We start from the raw sequence: 22333 nt of genomic DNA, 5'->3' as shown, positions 1-22333 counted from the left end.
CCGCCTGCCTCGCCGGTGACTTGCCGTCCCCGGATGACATGACTCTAGGAGGAGAGGCCGGACTAACAGGAGGCCAGGAGCCACTCGCCCAACAGCGTCACCGCTGCCCGGGAGCGCCGCCGTGCCTACCTTCCTAGTCCGTTCAGGGCTCAGGCATGCAGAACCCACCAAGCCAACCCGATTTATCCTCAGATACGTCCTCAACACTCAACAACCACTCCTCATCACCCATTTTCTAATTGATTCATTACTCATTAGGCAGGACTATCATTAGGGTTTGTTGTGTGCTCAGTGCTACCTACACTTAATGGTTCAGATGTGAAAGTGCTAGTGATCGACTAGAGGGGGGGTGAATAGGCGATTTTTATGAAAGTCTTCAAAACATGGAAGTTTCGAAGACAAACGATAGAAATAAACCTATTACCATGCAGCGGAAGGTAGACTACACTAGGCAAACCATAGTCAAGTATTCAATGAAGTGAAAGCACAATGACTAATAACAGCTAGGCAGTAAAGATCAGGTAGGAAGATATTGTGAAGCCAATCAGAACAAGCAGTCACTCAGTGAAGACAAAAGATAAAGCAATCATACAATGACTTCACAAGGACCAACAGTAAGTAAAGGGAAGGGAAGGATGAAACCAGTGAGCTTGGTGAAGACAAAGATTTGGTAGACCAGTTCCAACTGTTGTGACAGTTGTTCATCTATTTAGGGTGGCTAGGTATTTAAACCTGAGGACACACAGTCCCGGACACCCAGTCCTGAACACGCAGCTCAGGACACTCAGTCCTCACCGTATTCCCCTTGAGCTAAGGTCACACAGACCTCGCCCAATCACTCTGGTAAGTCTTCAAGGTAGACTTCCAAACCTTCACAGACTTCGTTCACCGGCGATCCACAATGACTCTTGGATGCTCAGAACGCGACGCCTAACCGGCTGGAGGATTCACAGTCCTCAAGTGTAATAAGTCTTCAGATCACACAGACATGAAGACTTAAGTGATGCCTAACACTCTTTGGCTCTGGGTGTTTAGGGCTTTATCCTCGCAAGGAATTCTCTCTCAAAGGCTTCGAGGTGGGTGGCTCTCAAATGACAAAAGCCGTACTCTAACTCTGAGCAGCCAACCATTTATGGTTGTAGGGGGTGGGATATTTATAGCCACTAGGCAACCTGACCTGGTTTGTCCGAAATGACCCTTGGTCACTAAGGAACTGACACGTGTTCCAACGGTCAGATTTCAAACACACACGGCAACTTTACTTGGACTACAAGCAAACATGACTTATCCAACTCTGGACAAGATTTGCTCTCATAGTCTTCACTCGAAGACATAGGATTTTGGTTAAGCATCACTTCAGTCATTCTGACTGGTTCTCTTGGACCCCACTTAACAGTACGGTGGTTCCTATGACTCAGCAAAGAAAAACACAGAACGACGAAACTGCTAAGTCTTCGCGCTCCATAGTCTTCACGCGATGTCTTCTCTTATCATAGTCTTCAATGTGAATGTCTTCACATACCACCTCTGACTTCAATGTCTTCATACATTTTTAGGGGTCATCTCTGGTAGGAAAACCAAATCAATGAGGGACTTCTACCTGTGTTATCCTGCAATTCTCACAAACACATTAGTCCCTCAACTAGATTTGTCGTCAATACTCCAAAACCAACTAGGGGTGGCACTAGATGCACTTACAATCTCCCCCTTTTTGGTGATTGATGACAAACTATTTGAAGTTTTCAATGGGGAATATAATATGTGAAATTGTAAAGGATAGGGGATTGTCTTCATAAGTTGCAAGGGCTCCCCCTGAAGATGTGCATATAAGTAATTTGCTTTTGGAATGCAAATGCACATGGCAGGTTGTACTTGTGGAGATCCTCTTCAAATTATGATGACAATTCATTATGCAAGATAAGTATGTGAAGATAATGACATGCATAATGAAAAATTGACGTCTGCAAAATGATCTAAGTGTGGAATTTATTGTCGCACATGCGGAATTTATCATCGCATCACAGAATAGCAAATAAGTAGCAGACAACCATCGAATTTGAGTGTTACAACTCAAAGAACTAAATGTATCAAGACGCGAGAGTTGTAAACACTAGGCAAAATATAAGACTACCGCCCATATGAATCCGCTTGAAGACTATCAAACTCATATGCTTCTCCCCCTTTTGTCAGTAAGGACCAAAAAGGTTTGAAGACATAGAGCACCTACTCATCCCCGTGAGGAGTTGGTGAAGCAGCAGGTCTTCGGTGTTGTTAGGCGGTGCAGACGAACTCGGGGAAGTGTCGATGCGTGCAGAAGTAGGGGGCAGTGAAGTAGCATCGTCTTCATCATCGATCACTCTGGCATTCACAGTTGCCGCGGAGGAAGAATAGTTAGAGTCTTCAAGGGATGGAGTTCGACGTAGGACAGCATTCCGTGGAGGAGTGGAGTCAAACTTGAATTTTTCAGTGAAGCCATCGTCTTGAAGATCTGCTTTAGCACTGAGTAGGGTCAAACTCTTTCATGATCGACGACAGGTCTCATGAGTGACAAAAGCATTTTTGGTGGCAAGATTGCGAATGCGATTGACGTCCACCAATAGACTTTGTATCTGTCGTTTGAGCCAGTCATGATGCCTATCTTGTTTCTGATGCAGTGCCACAAGAAGTTCTCGGTCATTCAAAACACGAGAGCGCTTGCGAGGCCTTTGGGCAATGGTGCTATCAGTAGCTTCGGTCTACGCACAGTGAGGCAAGCGAGTGATTCCAGCCAATGGATAGACGCGAGCGACAGCTTGAACTCCTTCAATGTTTTGCGTGAAGCTTTGATGGTCAGCATTCTGAAGACTAAGAGGCTCCTTGGCAGGCTCTGGATAGATGGCTTCAACTGACATATCGATGTCAGGCATAAAGATCCGATGATTGTGAGCAGAGGGCTGATAGGTGACAGCTGAGTGTAGTTTGATCAGCCGCATAATCCATGGAGCATAAAACTTCAAGCCAAAGAGATCAGATCCTGATGCAGCAAGTTGGCGGATGAAGAAGTCTTGTGCATTAAAGCATTTGCCGTGAAGAATATGGAAGACCAAAGTCTTCATTGCACCTTCTAGCTTGGCATGTGGAGAATGTCCTTTGATGGGCCAGAGAGTTCGCCTTATGATGTGATAGATAGTACGTGGCAGATACTCAAGGTCTTCAACAAAGAAATCCTTAGGATATTCAGCATCTGGAGGCAAAGGCTTCATCATGCTAAGCATCTGACTCATATTGGGCTCAGGCTTGTGGAAGATGCTTTCCATAGCAGCACTGTGAAGCTGACAACCAGGTTCATACTGATCTCCTGGAGTGGGCAGGCCAGTAAGCTCAATGATATCAAAGGCTTTGGCTTCATGATGAACATTGCTTGTCATGCACTCAAGGACCCAAGTCTTCGGATCCCTGTTGTAGCCACGGATATGAAGAGTGGCATAGAATTGGAGCAGCAATTCTTCATTCCAGTGCTCCTTATCAGTGACGAACTGCAGCAAGCCAGACTCTCTGAAGCAATCCAGAGCTTCTTCCAAACAAGGCAGACCAGTTATGGCTTCAGTGTCAAGACGCATATGTGGGAAAATGCAACTTTGATTGTACAGAATGCATGAGTAATAACTGTGCTGCCGATAGCTCCAGAACCGACCAGAAGATATTCTTGCCTTGGTGTAGGGGTTCTTGGCGCTATCAAAGAAGGTGTTGTGTGCCTTGAAGCCATTGATATTAAAAGATCCGGGTGTAGATGTAGTACCTGGAAACCTGGGCAACCTTGGCATTGGCTTCTGAACCTGAGGCCTGTGCTTAACGTGATAGTCAAACTGAGGACCAGCAGCAGGCGGAGGAGTCAGAAAAGGCCATTTGACAGTGATAAGTTGGCCATAGTTGAATGCTTGCTCGATAGTGTGTGGCCTTGGTGGCGGAACAGGAGCAGTGGCATCAACAGAGGCGTCAGGCTGCACATCTGTTGCAGGTGCATCATTGGCTTCATTGGCTTCTGGCACAGTGTTAGGTGCAGGCTCCACAGTGTTTTCAGCCATGACCACGTCATTGATTTCAGTGGTGTTAGTGGTGGCAGCCTCAGGATTCTCAACCTCCACTTCAGAAGCTGGAGGGGTCGGTCACGTTCTCCTCGAGAAGAACATCTTGGTGAGACGGGGGTGTAGCAACTCTTGGGGCTTCTTCTTCATCGGCGGATGCAGCCGGAACATCTTCAGCCATTTTGGCTTCGGATTCAAAGACAGTCACAGTAGGAGTGGCATCTGGAAACACCTGACGTGCAACAGATTGGTGGTGAACTTCTCCTTCTGAAACGCTTGAAAGAGGGACTTGGGGCCTTGGTCCTTTGCGAAGCCTGCATAACACTGGTGACGCCTGTGAAGATGGAGTTGGCTGGGCCTCAAAGTCATCCTCTTCTTGCACAAGTGGTGTGACTTGTTGTTGTTGGGGAGTACTCGGGGTGTCTTGTTGTTGTGGGTGATCAGCCCATGATGCATCCTGAGCAGTTGGCGTCAGAGGACGACCAATGCTGATGAGTTCGCTGTGCGTGAGCACAGGCGATGATACCAGTTGGTGCTTGATCTGAGGAAGGACTTAATCATCTTCAACATTGTCATGGTGACCAATGTCTTCAGCAGCGGTGGGGTCAACTGCTAGAATGTCTTCAGCTTCAGGAGCCTCTGTGGAAGCAGGCTCATGAACTACTATCTGTCGTTCTTGATGCGAGGAATCAGGGCGAGCAACAGAGATGGGTTCTACAACAAGGGGCTCTGTGGGAGCAGCCTGATCTTTCTTGGTTCTGCGCTTCTTCTTGGAGGGAGCGACATCAGAAGCTTCAGGATTTTTCCTTTTTCTGGCTTCAGCCTCGGCAGTCCTCGTCTTCTTCAGTTCTGAAGCGGTTGACCTGACCTTTGGCTTCGAGCCAGTCATGCTGCTTGGGAAGACTATGCGAGGTTCTTCCTGCCTTGAAGGTGCAGATTGGTCAGTTGAGGGTTTCTTCTTCTTTGCAGCCATTCTGGGGTCGATGCCAGGACGACCAAGAGCCTTGCGCTTCTCAGCCTCATTGTAGGCTTGCACACACTTGTCAGCCAGGCTCTTCATGCGCTCATGAGAACCTTTAGCTTCTTCACGCTTCTTGAGAAAGGCTTCTTTGAGCTTGTGCAGCATGATCTTGAAGTTCTTGACATCTTGAACGCTGAGCTTTGCCATGTGCTTCTTGAACTGAGCTTTCTTATAGTCAATTTTGTGCTTCAGTTCAACTATGCGCTGAGCTAGAGCTAGCTCAGAAGCAATGGCGCCATTGAAAGAGACGCTGAGACCAATGGGAAGTTGCAGATCTTCAAAGCTGAGGTTGGGAGTGTCAAACCACTCATCAATGAAGTTATGGATGATTGCCACATCAAAGAGAGGCAAATCATTGAAGATCTCTGCTTCTTCCTTGCTCTTAATCAGTTGCTCAAGAGCGTCATCTGCAAGATCTTCATCGCTGGACAGATCAATGGCGTCATTGCGCAGAATAGCAGCAGCAGTCAGTGTCTGATCAGTATTCTTTCTCATCTCAGTCTTCTTGGAGATACGTGATAGATCTTCAAACTGCACACTGTCTTCAGGAGGTGAAGTAGCCAGTGGCTTCTCCCGTAAGATTTTTGGTGTTGAGGCAGACTTTGAAGCTTTAGGCTTCTTCAGCTTCGTTGGCTTCGGTGGTGCAGGTGCTTCGTCAGATTCAACATCATCTGCAGGTTGATCCACGACTGCCCCTTGAACCATAATATGAGTGATGAGACCTTCTAGGTTGTAGAAGGGCCCAACCAGATTGGGTTCAGCTTCTCGTGTGCCATCAGCACGTGGCGCAGAGGGGCCTGGGTTGAAGTCTAATCCCAATGACTTCTTGTTTTCCTTGGCAGAGTTCTGTGCAAACTGATAGTTGCGCTTGAAGAGATTGTCTTCGCGACACCATAATAGAGAGGATGGGTCGGCATTAGCAGGCTGAGGTCCACGAAGCATGAAGTGGTAAAAGCCTTGAGCAGTAGCTTCGGACTGTGATTTGGGCTGAAGACCTTTGTATATGATATCTCCCCATGGGCCCTTGATGGCACTCTTCTCAGCATATTCGTCGGTGACGAATCTGTACTTGAACCATTCCTCTGCCCAATGTCTTCGAATCCATTGGATTCGGTTCTTGCGTTCTCCATAGGTTTCTTCTGGATCTGACTTGTATAGCTCATAGAGATCTGATGGCAGGTCCTTAGCAGTGTTTCCACGGCACTGTCTGCCTCCCTTACTTGTAGATTTCTCTATAGCCATGAACTTCAAACTAAATGGCTTCAACACGTTCAAAGGTTTCAAAGGCTTCCGCCTGTGGGTTAAACAGGAACTGGCTTCGGGAGAATTTATATGATGCTGTAAGAATTCTGCAAATGAATGCAGACTATGAGAACCAAGGGATTCTCCCATGGACATGTACCTGTGACAGCATTAAGGTGTGAGGGAAGGGGAAGAGGTCATATGCATTCTCAGAAGATTTTGAAGATAAATCAGTTTAGAAGACATTGACCTCATCGTGCGAAGACATTCACTCATAGATAAAGAGTTGGTTCCAGATTTGTACGAATCCATGAATAAGCACAAGTGAGGAATCTAACTACTTTGTGAAGCATAAGTGAACATACTAGGCATATTATGAGATGCATCATGAAATAGATCCAACTTGTGTGAACAGAAACTGCTTGTGGTAGAAAGTGATGAATCTATAGGATCAAAGGGGCCGTAAAAAGGAAGTTTTATTTACCACACGAAGAACTGCTAGACGGAGTGGGAGAGGAGGCCGATCAGTTCGATCGTCTGTGCCCTAACTTGGCGACGGAAGACACCTACGGCGACGACGGAGAAGACGATGTCCGCGGCCGGCGTGAAGACGGCGTTGGTGAGGTCGCGGCAGCTAAGCGCTTCGTCGAGGGCTAGCGGTGGCGCTAGGGTTTGTGCAAGAGTGGAAGAAAGGATAATGACTGTGGTGAGGCGTGTATTTATAGGGATAGGGATGACACAGTGTTATTACACAGGTGCCCCTGGCGATTCACATCTGAAGGACACGTGGCCATCATGCAACATATCGGAGGTTGTTCCACCCACGCACGCCTGGATTGTCGGGTGGTCGTTCCCACTTCTTCGGGTTTCAGGTGAAAGGATTTAGCATTGAAAACAGACTTAATGTTTGTCTCTGTATCTTCTGCTGACAAGGACGCAGAGAAGATATTTGACAGTTTCAATGGAATGCATATGATTTGGAGAGATAGAGTTTGAGATAGAAAGCATAGAGAGGTTAGGGTCCGATCACATTCACTTAGTTCAAAAGATTCAACAAGAAGACATAGCTATAAGTGAATGCTGTAGAGGACAGAACACTAGTATATATATATGAGAAAGACAATCAAATCAACATAGTGAAGATAATCATGAAGACAAGTTGAGATTGAAGCTAAACCAAATGTGAATACATACCAAACGTAACGCCATGAGTGAAACACTTCAAACAGAAAATTTTGGTGGTGGCGTTACCCATCGTATAGGAAGTATTAGACCCAGACACGACACACAATTATCGTGGCGCTCCGAAGTCAAATTCCACATTAATGTATTCACACTTAGAATGTAAGTCTTCATTGATTGAAGATATACTTTACTTCGTGAGTTGCACATCTAAGTATTCAATATGCATAAGTGTTAGGATGTGTGCCTGATCACAGGACATTTGAGGATTCCAAGATATTTAGCTCACGCCGTAACTTGCAAAACCTCTTCTCATCCAAGGGCTTGGTGAAGATATCTGCCAATTGCTCTTCAGTGTTGACGTGTATGATATCAATATCTTGCTTCACAACATGATCTCTGAGAAAGTGATGACGAATTTCAATGTGCTTTGTCTTCGAGTGCTGAACTGGGTTGTTGGCAATCTTGATGGCGCTTTTGTTGTCGCAGTAGAGTGGCACTTGCTTCAGATGAATGCCATAGTCTTTGAGTGTTTGCTTCATCCATAGAAGCTGAGCGCAGCAAGATCCAGCAGCAATGTATTCAGATTCAGCAGTGGAGAGAGATACACAATTCTGCTTCTTTGAAGACCAACATACAAGTGATCGTCCCAGAAAATGACATGTGCCTGATGTAGACTTGCGATCCACCTTGTCACCAGCATAATCAGCATCCGAGAATCCAACTAGATCAAACTCTGAGCCCTTTGGATACGATAATCCTAGTGTTGGGGTGTGAGCCAAATATCTGAGAATTCGCTTCACAGCTAAGTGATGCGATTCCTTTGGTGCTGCTTGGAACCGGGCACACATGCAAACACTAAGCATGATATATGGCCTAGATGCACATAAATAAAGCAAGGAACCAATCATGGAGCGATATACCTTTTGATCGAACTCTTTACTATTGTCGTCGGGACCCAGATGATGTTTGGCTGGCATTGGCGTCGTGTAGCCTTTGCAGTCTTGCATCCCAAATTTCTTCAGGCAATCTTTGAGGTACTTCTCTTGAGATATGAAGATGCCGTTGCGTTGCTGACGTATTTGAAGACCAAGGAAGAACTTCAACTCATCCATCATGAACATCTGATGTTGCTCTTGCATCATATATCCAAACTCTTCACTATATTTCTGATTGGTGCAGCCGAAGATAATGTCATCCACATATATTTGGCACACAAACAGTTCACCATCATATGTCTTTGTGAAGAGAGTGGGGTCGAGGGAACCAGGTTTGAAGCCTTTGCTCTTCAGGAAGTCTTTGAGTGTGTCATACCAAGCCCGAGGGGCTTGTTTGAGGCCATATAGTGCCTTGTTGAGCTTGTACACCATGTCAGGATGTTTTGGATCTTCAAAGCCAGGTGGTTGTGCAACATACACTTCTTCTTCAATCTTGTCATTGACAAAAGCGCTCTTCACATCCATTTGATACAGAAGAATGTTATGATGATTTGCACAGGCCAGTAGTATGCGTATGGCTTCAAGTCTAGCCACAGGAGAAAATGTTTCATCGAAGTCAATCCCTTCAACTTGTGTGTACCCTTGAGCAACGAGACGAGCTTTGTTTCTGACAACTTGACCATGCTCATCTTGCTTGTTGCGATATATCCATTTGGTGCCTATTATATTGTGCTTGTGAGGATCAGGATGCTTAACCAGTTCCCATACATTATTCAGCTCAAACTGTTGAAGCTCTTCTTGCATAGCTTGAATCCATTCAGGTTCCATGAAGGCTTATTCAACTTTCTTGGGTTCAGATATTGAGACAAATGCGAAGTGCCCACAGAAATTTGCTAGCTGTGTTGCCCTCGAACGAGTGAGTGGACCTGGTGCATTGATGCTATCAATTATTCTCTCAATCTGTACTTCATTTGCAACACGAGGATGTACAGGACGAAGATTTTGCTCTTGCTGATCATTGTCATTGTTAGAAGGATTGTCTTCAGGCTGAGCATTGTCTTTAGTTTGATCAGGTGCGGAGATGATAAGTTCCTCTTCAGGCTGAGATTCAGATGGTATGATTTCTCAAGTTCTCATAAGTTTGATTGATTCACTGGATGGAACTTCATCTAGCACGTTTGGCAGGTGCTCTCTTTGTGAGCCGTTAGTCTCATTGAACCGCACATCCACTGTTTCAACCACTTTATAGTGAAAAAGGTTGAGGACTCTGTAGGAGTGCGAATCCTTTCCATATCCAAGCATAAAACCTGCATGTGCTTTTGGTGCAAATTTTGAAGTGTGATGTGGATCCTTGATCCAGCACCTGGCACCAAATACTCTGAAGTAACTGACATTTGGCTTCTTGCCAGTAAGGAGCTCATAGGATGTCTTGTTGAGAAGTTTGTGAAGATACACACGGTTGATGATATGGCATGCAGTATCAATGGCTTCAGGCCAGAACTTTCTTGGAGTCTTGTATTCATCAAGCATCGTCCGGGCCATCTCAATAAGTGTTCTGTTCTTGCTTTCTACGACGCCATTCTGCTGCGGTGTGTACGAAGCTGAGAATTCATGTGTAATGCCCAAAGTATCAAGATATGTATCTAGGCCAGTGTTCTTGAATTCAGTGCCATTGTCACTTCTGATGTGCTTTATCTTGACGCCATAGTTGTTCATTGCTCGATTGGCGAAGCGTCTGAAGACATCCTGCACTTCAGTCTTGTAGAGGATTATATGCACCCAAGTATATCTTGAATAATCATCAACAATGACAAAGCCATAGAGACAAGCAGTAGTAGTAAGAGTTGAGTAATGAGTGGGACCGAAAAGATCCATGTGGAGCAGTTCGAAGGGTTGAGTCATTGTCATGATTGTCTTCGAGAGATGCTTGGCCCTCGTCATCTTTCCTACTTCACAGACACCGCATAAGTGATCCTTCTTGAACTTGACGCCCTCGATGCCTATGACATGCTTCTTCCTTGCAAGGGTGTGGAGGTTCCTCATGCCAGCATGCCCTAGCCTCTGATGCCAGAGCCAGCATTCAGAAGCTTTTGCTAGAAGACATACAGCAAGTTGTGGTCCTGCTGAGAAATCTACCATGTACAAATCATCTTTCCGATACCCTTCAAACACTAGAGACTTGTCGGATTCCATTAGAACAATGCAACGATATTTTCCAAACATCACAATCATGTTTAAATCGCAAAGCATTGAGACAGACATTAAGTTGAAACCAAGGGATTCAACAAGCATGACTTTATCCATGTGTTGATCCTTTGAGATTGCAACTCTACCTAGACCCAATACCTTGCTTTTACCAGTGTCAGCAAATGTGATGTGACTTTTGTCAGATGGACGTAAGGTTGAGTCCATAAGAAGACTTCGCTTGCCAGTCATGTGATTAGTACACCCACTATCAATAATCCATTCTGAAGTAGCTGGTGTCGTACCCTACAGTGCAATTAGGGGGATAGGCTTCACGAAGAGAATTGTGAAGCATAAACATTTGACGAGCAAGTGGATTATGAAAGCTTAGATCAAGGTTAGGACTGATAGGGCAAGTAGCAAGCGACTCAGGAACAAAATACATAATAAGACCATTTGGGCATTTGATCTTGCGCCCTACAAGATGTTTAAGGTCCCTAGAAATAGCGTCAGATGATTTTGGTTTTCGGCTGGAGACCTTTCCCTGCAAAAGAGAGTTAAGCTTTCTTAGCCACCCACATCTTCAAGGGTGGCTTTGAAGCAATGAGTCTAAGTGCAGCATCTGAGAACTTTGGCTTTGGAGCCCTAGCAAAAAGTCTTGTAGGTGGACAATAGTACTCATAAGGATAAGCAGAATAGTTTTTGGTCTTATGAACATGGCGGTTTGATGAAACGCGCTCATATTCATAGGCCTAGGTAAGGTTTCCCTGCAAAACATTTGCGTTAGTGCGACTCAGGTGAGTCCTCTATCTGTATGAAGCCTTTGGACCATATGAAGCCTGTGGTCTGGGGTTTGTCTTCTTCACTTGTGGTGACATGACGACATTCACAGGAAGATTCTCCAAACACCTTTTCGGCACCCAGACTTTCTTCATAGGTGGCCCATTCCTGCAGTTACTACCAATATACCTGGCAAACACTTCACCATTCTGATTCTTAAACAGTTTATAGTTTGCATCAAAGGATTCATCAATAACAATGGGATTAGCACAAGTAAAGCCAGATAGGGTGGATGGATCCGCTGAAGGTTCCTTTGCAGCAACCCATGTGGTTTTGGGGTACTGCTCAGGTTTCCAGTAAGAGCTATCAGCATTCATTTTCCTTTCGAACCCAACACCCTCTTTCCTAGGGTTTCGGTTCAGGATCTGCCTTTTGAGGACATCACATAGTGTCTGATGCCCTTTGAGACTTTTGTACATCCCTGTTTCAAGCAATGTCTTCAATCTAGCATTCTCATCAGCAATAGCAGTGGTATCCTCAGTAGAGGTGTCGAAGTAAACGACCACGGGTAGCCTAGCCGGCTCCCCCTAGCCCTTCTGAAAAAATTATGAGCCGATCCGGCCCTCAAGAATCCAAGACGTGGGGCCGCCTTCCCCTTGCCGGCTGTCTCCCAGGCCGACAATCGGAAGGCGGCCCGACTTTAGCCCTCAGGAAGAAAGCCGCGGGAGGGCCGGCTCCAAGAAGCCGGCTGCGAGAAGCTGACTCCCACAAAGTGGTCAAGATCGTACCCTCGAAGTCTGCATCCACATAACGGCGATGTGGTGGGGCGTGGCTACAGTAAAGCCTGCCACCCCCGAATCCTGGAGCACGCCTGGCATAGTGCGCCGTACGGGGTGGCCATGACCCATCCGGCGCGGCACTGTTGCCATGTTGACCCTGATGCCACCCACGACGGGCTGTCAGCGCGGCCCATGGGCGGTGGGCCCCTTCAGGCAGAGAGACACCCGAAGGCGGCCAGGCCTCCCCCAGTCGGCCCAAAACAGGGCCGGCTCCCCACAGCCGGCTTGCTTCCTCCCTCGAAGGAGACGCCCCATTAAGGAGACAAGACGAGGTGAGGCTACAGCGATCGCCCGCCGGGCGGCAGCACTGTAGCCACGCTTACCTCGGCGAAGCCCTCGTCACCAGGTTTGAGGCAACAGTAACCAGCCACCGACAAGGCCCTTGACAGTGGGGCCTGCCTGTCGACCAAGGAGCCGGCAGCCAGTGGGACCCACCAGCCGGTGGGCCCCAGCAGCCGGCGCAGAAGCCGGCGAGCGTAGACACAGACGGCTAGGGCCCACGCCCAGCCGGATTACCATTGTACCCCCGGGGGGTGGGCCTATATAAACCCCCCGGGGCACCCATGTAAAGGGTTGATCTGAGCTAGTTTTAGACACCACATAGAGAGGAGAGGAGAGCTAGCCGTGCCCTTCTTCTTCTTCTCGCCAAACAGCTCAAGGAGCATCTTGTAGCCACTCGTTCATCTAGTGATCATGCGGAGACCCCGTAGAGCAGCAGTAGGGGTGTTATCTCCATGGAGAGCCCTGAAGCTGGGTAAGATTCGCCGGCGTGCATGTCTTCGCCTCATCCCGCTTCCAGGCACCGACGACGTCTTATTGGCTCCCATAATGATAAGCCACCCGTTGGCATATGTCGCACCTACCACCCGACATTTGGCGCCCACCGTGGGGCCAGGTGCACCGTCGTCCGGAGACATGTTCTGGACGGGAACCCTCTTCCTCCCCAGCGAGCGTAGCCAGCCCGGCACGCCCGATGGCGCTTGCCACGACGCGCTGCAAGGCGTCACCAACGTCTGTGCAGCGAGCGGCCTCGCCGATCTCCTTGACGAGACCCTCATCTCCGACGAGCCCGCCTCTGACGCGGGCACCGACCATCTCATCAACCTCCTCGGCCAGCTCCACGTCTCCGATGAGCCTGCTGTTGACTTGGAGTCTGTTGGCTCCACCGATCCGATGCCTGTCGACTCCGACACGGCCTCGCTCGAAGCTTTCCCCACCGACGTCGCGATCTACAATGACCCGCTTCCCCAGGCCGATGGCTGCGACGGTGCCAGCACCGAGGTGATGGTCATCGGCCACGGCAGCGCTTCTGGCGAGAACGCCCTCGACGCCCCGCATGCGGCAGCCCACGACTTGTCCATCCCCCTCCCGGCCGATGCCGACGCCGAAGCACTGGAGGCTCGCCGCCTCGCCCTCCTCGTGGAGGGCCGGAAGTTGGATTCCATGAGACGCCTCACTGAGGCCCACCAGCGCGAAGCCGATCGCGCCGCCTTTGGCACGCCGCCCCCAGGCGGGCCAAGCCGAGCCGGCATTGTCAGACAGCGCGGTGCTGCCCTTGTCGACACGCTAGGAGTCGACCGCCCAGTCTACGCCACTCCACTCGAGAACCTGCGCGCCGCCGAGGTGGCCGTAGATGAGCTAGACGGACTGGGGGCCAAAGAACTCCCCCACATGACCAGACGCATCCAGCAACTAATCGATGTAGCCGCACAGCGGCACGAAGCCGACGCCCGCGCAGAAAGCCCTCCCCCGCGCCGAGAGCACGGCGCGACGTCCCGGACGCCGACTGCGGGTAAAACCCGCGCGCGACACGAGAAAGAGCCGGCAGCCAGCCGAAGCCGAACCCGGATCTCCATCGAGCGAGACGCAGAAGGCCGTCCCGGGCCGTGGAGCGATGGGGCAACCCGCCTCCGCCTCCGCCTCGTGGGGAGAGATATCCCATCCCACCACCTGTCACTCATCCGACTCTCAGCGGCCGACTAGGTCGCCGCGAAGGAGTCGGCAAGAACGACGCCCGCCATCGGATCGACCGCCTAGCGCGATCCCTGGCGCTAGAAGAAGAAGATGATGTCGGCCCGCCTTGCTTCGGCCCCCGCATCCGCGACGAGCCTTTCCCCAAAGGGTTCTCGCTCCCAAGAGACACGCCCAAGTACAACGGCTCCGTGAAGCTGGAAGATTGGTTGATCGACTACTCCACAGCGTTTCGCATAGCAAACGGCAACAGGTGCGTTGCCGTGAAGTACGTGCCCCTCATGCTGCAAGGCACGACGCGGACCTGGCTCAACAGCCTCAGGCCATACAGCATCAACAGCTGGCTAGACTTCACAGAAGCCTTCGTCCGCAACTTCACCAGCACCTACAAGCGGGCTCCCAAGCCCAGACAGCTCTCCTTGTGCGTACAAGGCCCTGCCGAATCCACTCGCGACTACCTCACGTGTTGGGCCGAGCTCCGCAACTCTTGTGAAGGGGTGCACGAGGTGCAAGCCATAGAATACTTCACTGCCGGGTGCCGAGAAGGCACCCTCCTCAAGCACAAGCTCCTCTGCGACGAGCCGACTACCCTCGACGAGCTTCTGGTCATAGCGGACAAGTACGCCACCGCCGACTCCTCAATGAAGACTGAACTCCGGGTAGACGCGTCCGGGAAGGTACTCAACCCGGTGCCCAAGACGCCGGCTGGGGACTCCGGCCGACGCCCGTACCAGAACGACCACAAGCGCAAGGGCCCCGTGCCACTCTCCACGAGTCGGCAGGTGGCCACAGTCGAAGACAAGCAGCCCGAAGGGCGGCCCGCACCCAAGAAGCAGAGGGGCGGCAGGCCGGCTTGGCAGCCAGCCTTCTCCTACGAGCAAACTCTCGACGCCCCATGCAAGTTCCACAGCGGCGCGAAGCCGTCCAACCACACAACCCGGAAGCGCCACTGGCTCACCCGAATCTCCAAATGCGAAGGGCTCGCGCCGCCTCCGCCTGCTGGTCCGCCGCCTCCGGCTCCACAGCTGCCGACCGCTCGGCCAGCAGTCGGAGCTGTGCACGATGAGTTCCCCGACGAGCATGCCGCCTATGTCGTCTTTACAAGCCAGCCCGAAGACCGGCATAGTAGACGCCGAGAGCACCAGGAAGTCAACATGGTCGCTACCAACCCCGCCAAGCACATGCACTGGTCAGAAAAGCCTATCAGCTGGAGCCGGGCCGACCACCCAGAGGTGATGCCATCTCCCGGCTCTTATGCATTGGTTTTGGATGCCACCCTTGCAACGGACAGACGCACCGCCCGTTTCTCCCGCGTGCTGATAGACGGCGGGAGCAGCATCAACGTCCTATACCGTGACACCCTGGAGAAGCTGAACGTCAAGACGAAGCAACTCATGCCTACTCGGACTGTGTTCCATGGCATTGTACCTGGCCTGTCCTGCGCCCCCATTGGCAAGATCAAGATTGATGTTCTCTTTGGGGACAAGGATCATTTCCGCCGGGAAGCGATCTGGTTTGAAGTGGTGGACCTGGAGAGCCCCTACCATGCATTGCTTGGCTGTCCTGCCTTGGCCAGGTTCATGGCTGTTCCCCACTATGCTTACCTCAAGATGAAGATGCCGAGCGCCAAGGGCATCATCACCATAGCCGGCGATTACAAGAAATCTTCCGAGTGCGCAGCAGCCAGCAGCCGGCTGGCCGAGTCCCTTGTGATTGCTGAAGAAAAGAAGATGTTGGACCGAGTCGTGGCCATGGACGGCAAATAGCCGGCCCTGTCCCCCGATCCCAAGGAGTGTGATGCCCAAGGATCTTTCCAGCCGGCCAAGGAGACGAAGAAGATACCTCTTGACCCCGAGCACCCAGAAAGGCTTGCCGTCATCGGGGCAAACCTAAACAGCAAATAGGAAGGCGAGCTCGCCGGTTTCCTCTGTGAGAATCGGGACATCTTTGCATGGTCCCCTAAGGACATGCTGGGTGTTCCGGAGGAATTCGCCGAGCACAAGCTACACGTCCGAGAAGGCGCAAAACCAGTCAAACAACCCCTCCACCGAATGTTGGAGGAGAAAAGAAGGATTGTAGGAGAAGAGATAGCCCGGCTTCTAGCAGCCGGCTTCATTATGGAGGTTTTCTTTCCAGAGTGGCTCGCCAACCCGGTCCTCGTGCTAAAGAAGAACACCAAGTGGCGCATGTGCATAGACTACACGAGCCTCAACAAGGCCTGCCCCAAAGATCCCTTTGCCCTACCAAGGATTGATCAAGTGATAGACTCCACGGCCGGATGTGAGCTGTTGAGTTTCTTGGATGCTTACTCAGGATACCACCAGATAAAGCTAGATCCGGCTGACCACCTGAAGACCGCCTTCATCACGCCATTCGGAGCTTTCTGCTACCTGACTATGACATTCGGCTTAAGAAATGCCGGTGCCACTTTTCAGCGTTGCATGCAGAAGTGCCTCCTCAAGCAGCTCGGCAGAAATGCCCACGTCTACGTAGACGACATTGTGGTGAAGATAGAGAAGCGCGACACCTTGCTGGAAGACCTCAAGGAAACATTTGAGAACCTGCGCCGGTTCCAGATCAAGCTCAACCCCGAGAAATGCGTGTTTGGAGTGCCAGCCGGCCAGCTCCTAGGCTTCCTGGTCTCCGAACGCGGCATCGAATGCAACCCAGTAAAGATCAAGGCCATTGAGAGAATGGTGATTCCCACCAAACTTCGAGACGTCCAGAAGTTCACCGGGTGCTTGGCCTCGCTGAACCGCTTCATCAGCCGGCTCGGAGAGAAAGCTCTCCCCCTCTACCGCCTCATGAAGAAGACCACTCACTTCGAGTGGAACGACCAAGCCGACCAAGCTTTTCACGAGCTGAAGAAGATGCTGGCCACGCCGCCTGTCCTGGCGGCGCCGACTGAGAAAGAGCCCATGCTCCTCTACATTGCTGCAACCAGCCGGGTGGTCAGCACCGTCATCGTAGTCCAGGGCCCAGAAGAGAGCCGAGCCCAGTCAGTCCAGAGGCCGGTGTACTATTTGAGTGAGGTGCTATCTACCTCGAAGCAGAACTACCCGCACTACCAGAATATGTGCTATGGCGTGTACTTCATTGCCAAGAAGCTGAAGCCCTACTTCCAAGAGCACCCCATCACGGTCGTATGCACCGCCCTACTTGCCGAGATCATAGGCAGCCGGGATGCATCCGGCCGGGTGGCGAAATGGGCCATCGAGCTGGCCCCCTACACGATCTTCTACCAACCTCGCACTGCCATCGAGTCCCAAGCATTGGCCGACTTCCTCATCGACTGGGCTGAGACCCAATACCTGCCGCCAGCTCCCGACTCCACTCATTGGCGCATGCACTTTGACGGGTCCAAGATGCGAACCGGCTTGGAAGCCGGCGTCATCCTCACCTCTCCCAAAGGCGACAAGCTCAGATACACGCTGCAAATTCACTTTGCCGCCTCCAACAACGTGGCCGAGTACGAGGCGCTCATACACGGGCTCCGGCTTGCCAAAGAGCTCGGCAAACGACGGATCCTATGTTACGGCGACTCGGACTTGGTAGTCCAGCGATCATCCGGCGACTGGGACGCCAAGGACGCAAATATGGCAAGCCACCGCTTCCTCGTTCAGCAGATCAGCGGGTACTTTGAAGGATACGAGTTCCTCCACGTACCGCGAGCCGACAACGAGCCAGCTGATACCCTGGCTCGAATAGGCTCCACTCGGCAGGCAATACCAACCGGTGTCTCTCTGCAACGCCTCCTCAAGCCGTCTCCAGAGTCCGATTCCATCTTCGTGCCGCCTGACCCCGACGCGGCCGGGTCCGGCTCGAAGAACCAAGCAGGTGACCCGGGGACTTCGATAGTCGGCCCGGGGATGTCAGTAGGCGGCTCGGGGACTTCCGTAGTTACGCCCGACCCGGGGACTGCCACACCCAGCTCGGGGGCTGCGGTAGTCGGCCCGGGGACTGCACCAACACAACAGGCGGCGGCCGACTCCAGCATTTCACCACCCAGCCCGCCCGCCCTGGTCGCAGTAGCCTGTTGGCAATAGAAGAAGTCGCAGCTCCATCATGGGCCCAGTCCATCCTCAACTTCCTAATAAACCAAGATCTGTCGGCTGATGAAACAGAGGCAAGACAAGTCCAACGCCGAGCCGGAGCATACACAATCGTCAACAGAGAGCTCGTCAGGCGCAGTGTCACTGGAGTCTTCCAGCGATGCGTTGAGCAAGAGAAGGGCATTGCAATCCTCAGAGACATCCACCAAGGAGAATGCGGCCACCGTGCGGCCTCAAGATCACTCGTCGCCAAAGCTTTCCGCCATGGGTTCTTTTGGTCGACTGCTTTGGATGATGCCAAGGAGTTAGTTAAACATTGCAAAGGGTGCCAAGTCTTCAGCTCCAAGCAACACATGACGGCTTCGGCACTCAAGACCATTCCCCTCACTTGGCCCTTCACCGTTTGGGGACTGGACATGGTGGGCCCATTCAAGACGGCGCGCGGCGGCATGACACATCTGCTTGTCGCCGTGGACAAATTCACCAAATGGATTGAGGCAAAGCCGATCAAGAAGCTGAATGGGCCGACTGCCGTGACATTCATCACAGATATAACAACTCGGTACGGCGTGCCACATAGCATCATCACCGACAACGGCATGAATTTCGCCAAGGGAGCATTGGCACATTTCTGCGCGACGCAGGGCATCCGGTTGGACTTAGCGTCCGTTGCCCACCCGCAGTCAAACGCCCAAGTCAAGCGAGCCAACGGCCTCATCCTTTCTGGCATCAAGCCCCGACTGGTCGTACCACTAGAACATTCGGCCGGCTGTTGGCTCGATGAGCTGCCGGCCGTCCTCTAGAGTTTGCGCACTACCCCAAACAAGTCAACCGGCTTCACTCCTTTCTTCCTCGTGTATGGTGCCGAGGCGGTCATCCCAACTGACATCGAGTTCGACTCGCCTCGGGTAACCATGTACACGGAGGCGGAGGCCAAGGAAGCACGAGAAGACGGTGTCGACCTGCTGGAAGAAGGCCGGCTGTTAGCCCTCAGCCGATCCGCCATCTACCAGCAGGGCGTGCGCCGCTACCACAGCCGGAAGGTCAGACCAAAATCTTTCCAAGAGGGCGACTGACAGTGTCCTGGACTAGGGGGTACTCACCACGTCATCTCCCGATCTGTTAGATTGGGCCGAGGACCCCCATGGTCGTATACTCATGGGCCAGTTCGGACAGCTGCCGCATACAAGGAAGATTCCACAAGACTTGGCAATCAAGACAAAGACTGCACCCCACCGGCGTATTCGGCTAGGACTCTTGTTATCCTAGGCCTCTGGTGCATTATATAAACCGAGGCCAGGCTAGTCGATAGGATACAATCATATACAACAATCATACCATAGGCTAGCTTCTAGGGTTTAGCCTCTCTAATCTCGTGGTAGATCTATTCTTGTACTACCTATATCATCAATGTTAATCAAGCAGGACGTAGGGTTTTACCTCCATCAAGAGAGCCCGAACCTGGGTAAAACATTGTATCCCTTGTCTCCTGTTACCCATCGATCCTAGACGCACAATTCGGGACCCCTACCCGAAATCCGCCGGTTTTGACACCGACATTGGTGCTTTCATTGGGAGTTCCGCTGTGTGATCGGCAAAAGGATCCATGGCTCGTCTGCAGGTCAACTGCGATGCCGGCATCTTCATCGCCGGCTCGACTGGTCACCTTGGCTCGACCGAGGACCGTGCTCCATCTCCGATCGTCGTGTTCATACGAGGGCCTTCATCAACATCAACTCCGATCTCTATCAATATCATGGAGGAATCATCCATGGAGCTCGGGGGCTCAACGTCAACATTGCCCTCGGGCGACCGTGCTGTTTTTTCGAACAGCAAATTTGTATCCGCTACCACCACCTCTTAGAGCATCTCTTTGACGATCCCTTTGGTGGAACTGTGCGTAATTGAGTCTACAACAACCCTGGAAAATTTCGTTGAGTTCCGATGGAGGAATCTCCGATAATCTATGATATACCGGAGCCCTGTCAAATCTGGACGGGAATCTAGACGAGTGTAGTGCGTGGTGTCCAGAGCCCAGCTCGGAGGTCCTTTGGAAGATCCAACCGTTCATCTACTGCAGAAATCCCATATCTACCACCCCTCCAAATTTCAGCTCGATCCAACGGTTCAAACTCCGGGAAACTTCCGATGAGTGGACCAATTTTCGGATCTGTTTTCTGCGCGAATATGGATCCGACCCGAATTCATGTTTCTTTATGAACGTGATATTGGACAACCTTTTTTAAGGAATTTTCTTCTATGGTATTGCGCATCGTTTTTAAACACGTACCCATAAAATTTTAAGCCTCCTTCGAGGTAATCTTCACCATCACGCTGGTGTCAAACCAGTCCGGCGGTATTGCTCCACGGATGCCGACCTGCGCTACACACATGGCCGCTCTATTGAGCCGAGCTCAATTCCTTCGATCATCATCTCGGTAAGCCGAACAAGAGTTCGGCATCACGAAGGATAAATCATCACCAACATCGCCGCCCCATGGATTACACAGAGCGGGCATACCGGCATGGCCGCACGGTCACTTCATCAAGCCGGCATCGACCACGTCACGACCTGCATCGGCAGGGCCGCACTATTTCTTCTTCAAGCTAGTGTCCATCACGCCGACCTACTTCGACTCATCGGCTGACATCGAGGCTTCGACATCTCGGCTGGACCGGGGGCTTTGCCATCTCTTCATCAACCAACTCCGGAGACTTCGGCGTCACTAGCCGATCAGCTCCGTCATGTTAGCTGGACCGAGGGCTTTGCCTTGGCGAGCCAACCTTTGCCAGCATCGCCATACCGTCGCTTTATCGCCATTCAGTCAATGGGTGTGCTGTAACACCCTCAATGTGAGTATATCTCCCACGTGTCGAGGCACGACTTAGAGGCATAATCGCATTGAAGTCATATGTCGCAAATGAGGTAATCTTCACACAACCCATGTAATATAATAAGGGAAAGAGATATATAGTTGGCTTACAATCGCCACTTCACACAAATACATGAATAAAGCATTACATCATTCAAATACACTCAAGGTCCGACTACGGAACCAAAATAAAAGAAGAACCCCAAATGCGACAAAGGTCCCCGATCGACCCCAACTGGGCTCCACTACTGAACAACTAGAACGAAACAACACAGAGGGCAAGATCTTCATCGAGCTCCTCCTGAGCTTGGTTGCATCATCTGCACGGTCTCATCGGCACCTGCAAGCTGGTTTTGGAAGTATCTGTGAGCCACGGGGACTCAAAAATCTCGCACCCTCGCGATCAAGACTATTTAAGCTTATGGGTAAGGTAAAGGTAAGAGGTGGAGGTGCAGCAAGCGACTAGCATATATGGTGGCTAACATACGCAAATGAGAGCGAGAAGAGAAGGCAAAGCACGGTCGATAAAATATGATCAAGAAGTGATCCTAAAACAACCTAGGTCAAGCATAACTCCAACACCGTGTTCACTTCCCGGACTCCGCCAGAAAGAGACCATCACGGTTACACACGCGGTTGATTCATTTTAATTAAGGTCAAGTTCAGGTTTTCTACAACCGGACGTTAACAAATTCCCATCTGCCCATAACCGCGGGCACGGCTTTCGAAAGTTCAAATCCCTGCAGGGTGTCCCAACTTAGCCCATCACAAGCTCTCACGTTCAACGAAGGAATAGACCTCCTCCCGAGACATTCCGATTAGACTCGGTATCCCGGTACAACAAGACATTTCGACAGGGTAAAACTAAACCAGCAACACCGCCCGAATGTGCCGACAAATCCCGATAGGAGCTGCACATATCTCTTTCTCAGGGCACACTCAGATTGTCCTAGGTACGGGTAAGCCAGCCCAGAGTTGCCCCTGGTGGCCACCGGCAGCTGACAGGTGGACCAACACTCAGAGGAGCACTGGCCCGGGGGGTAAAATAATGATGACCCTCAGGAGCGCGACTCCCAAGGGAAAAGAAAAGGCTAGGTGGCAAATGGTAAAACCAATGTTGGGCATTGCTGGAAGAGCTTTACTTAAGGCGAACTGTCAAGGGGTTCCCATTATAGCCCAACCGCGTG

The sequence above is a fragment of the Triticum urartu genome, chromosome 7A (genome assembly GCF_056163025.1).
Source record: "Triticum urartu cultivar PI428250 chromosome 7A, HENAU_Tu73, whole genome shotgun sequence".
NCBI lineage: Eukaryota > Viridiplantae > Streptophyta > Magnoliopsida > Poales > Poaceae > Triticum > Triticum urartu.
Note: the sequence above shows the minus strand (reverse complement) of the source record.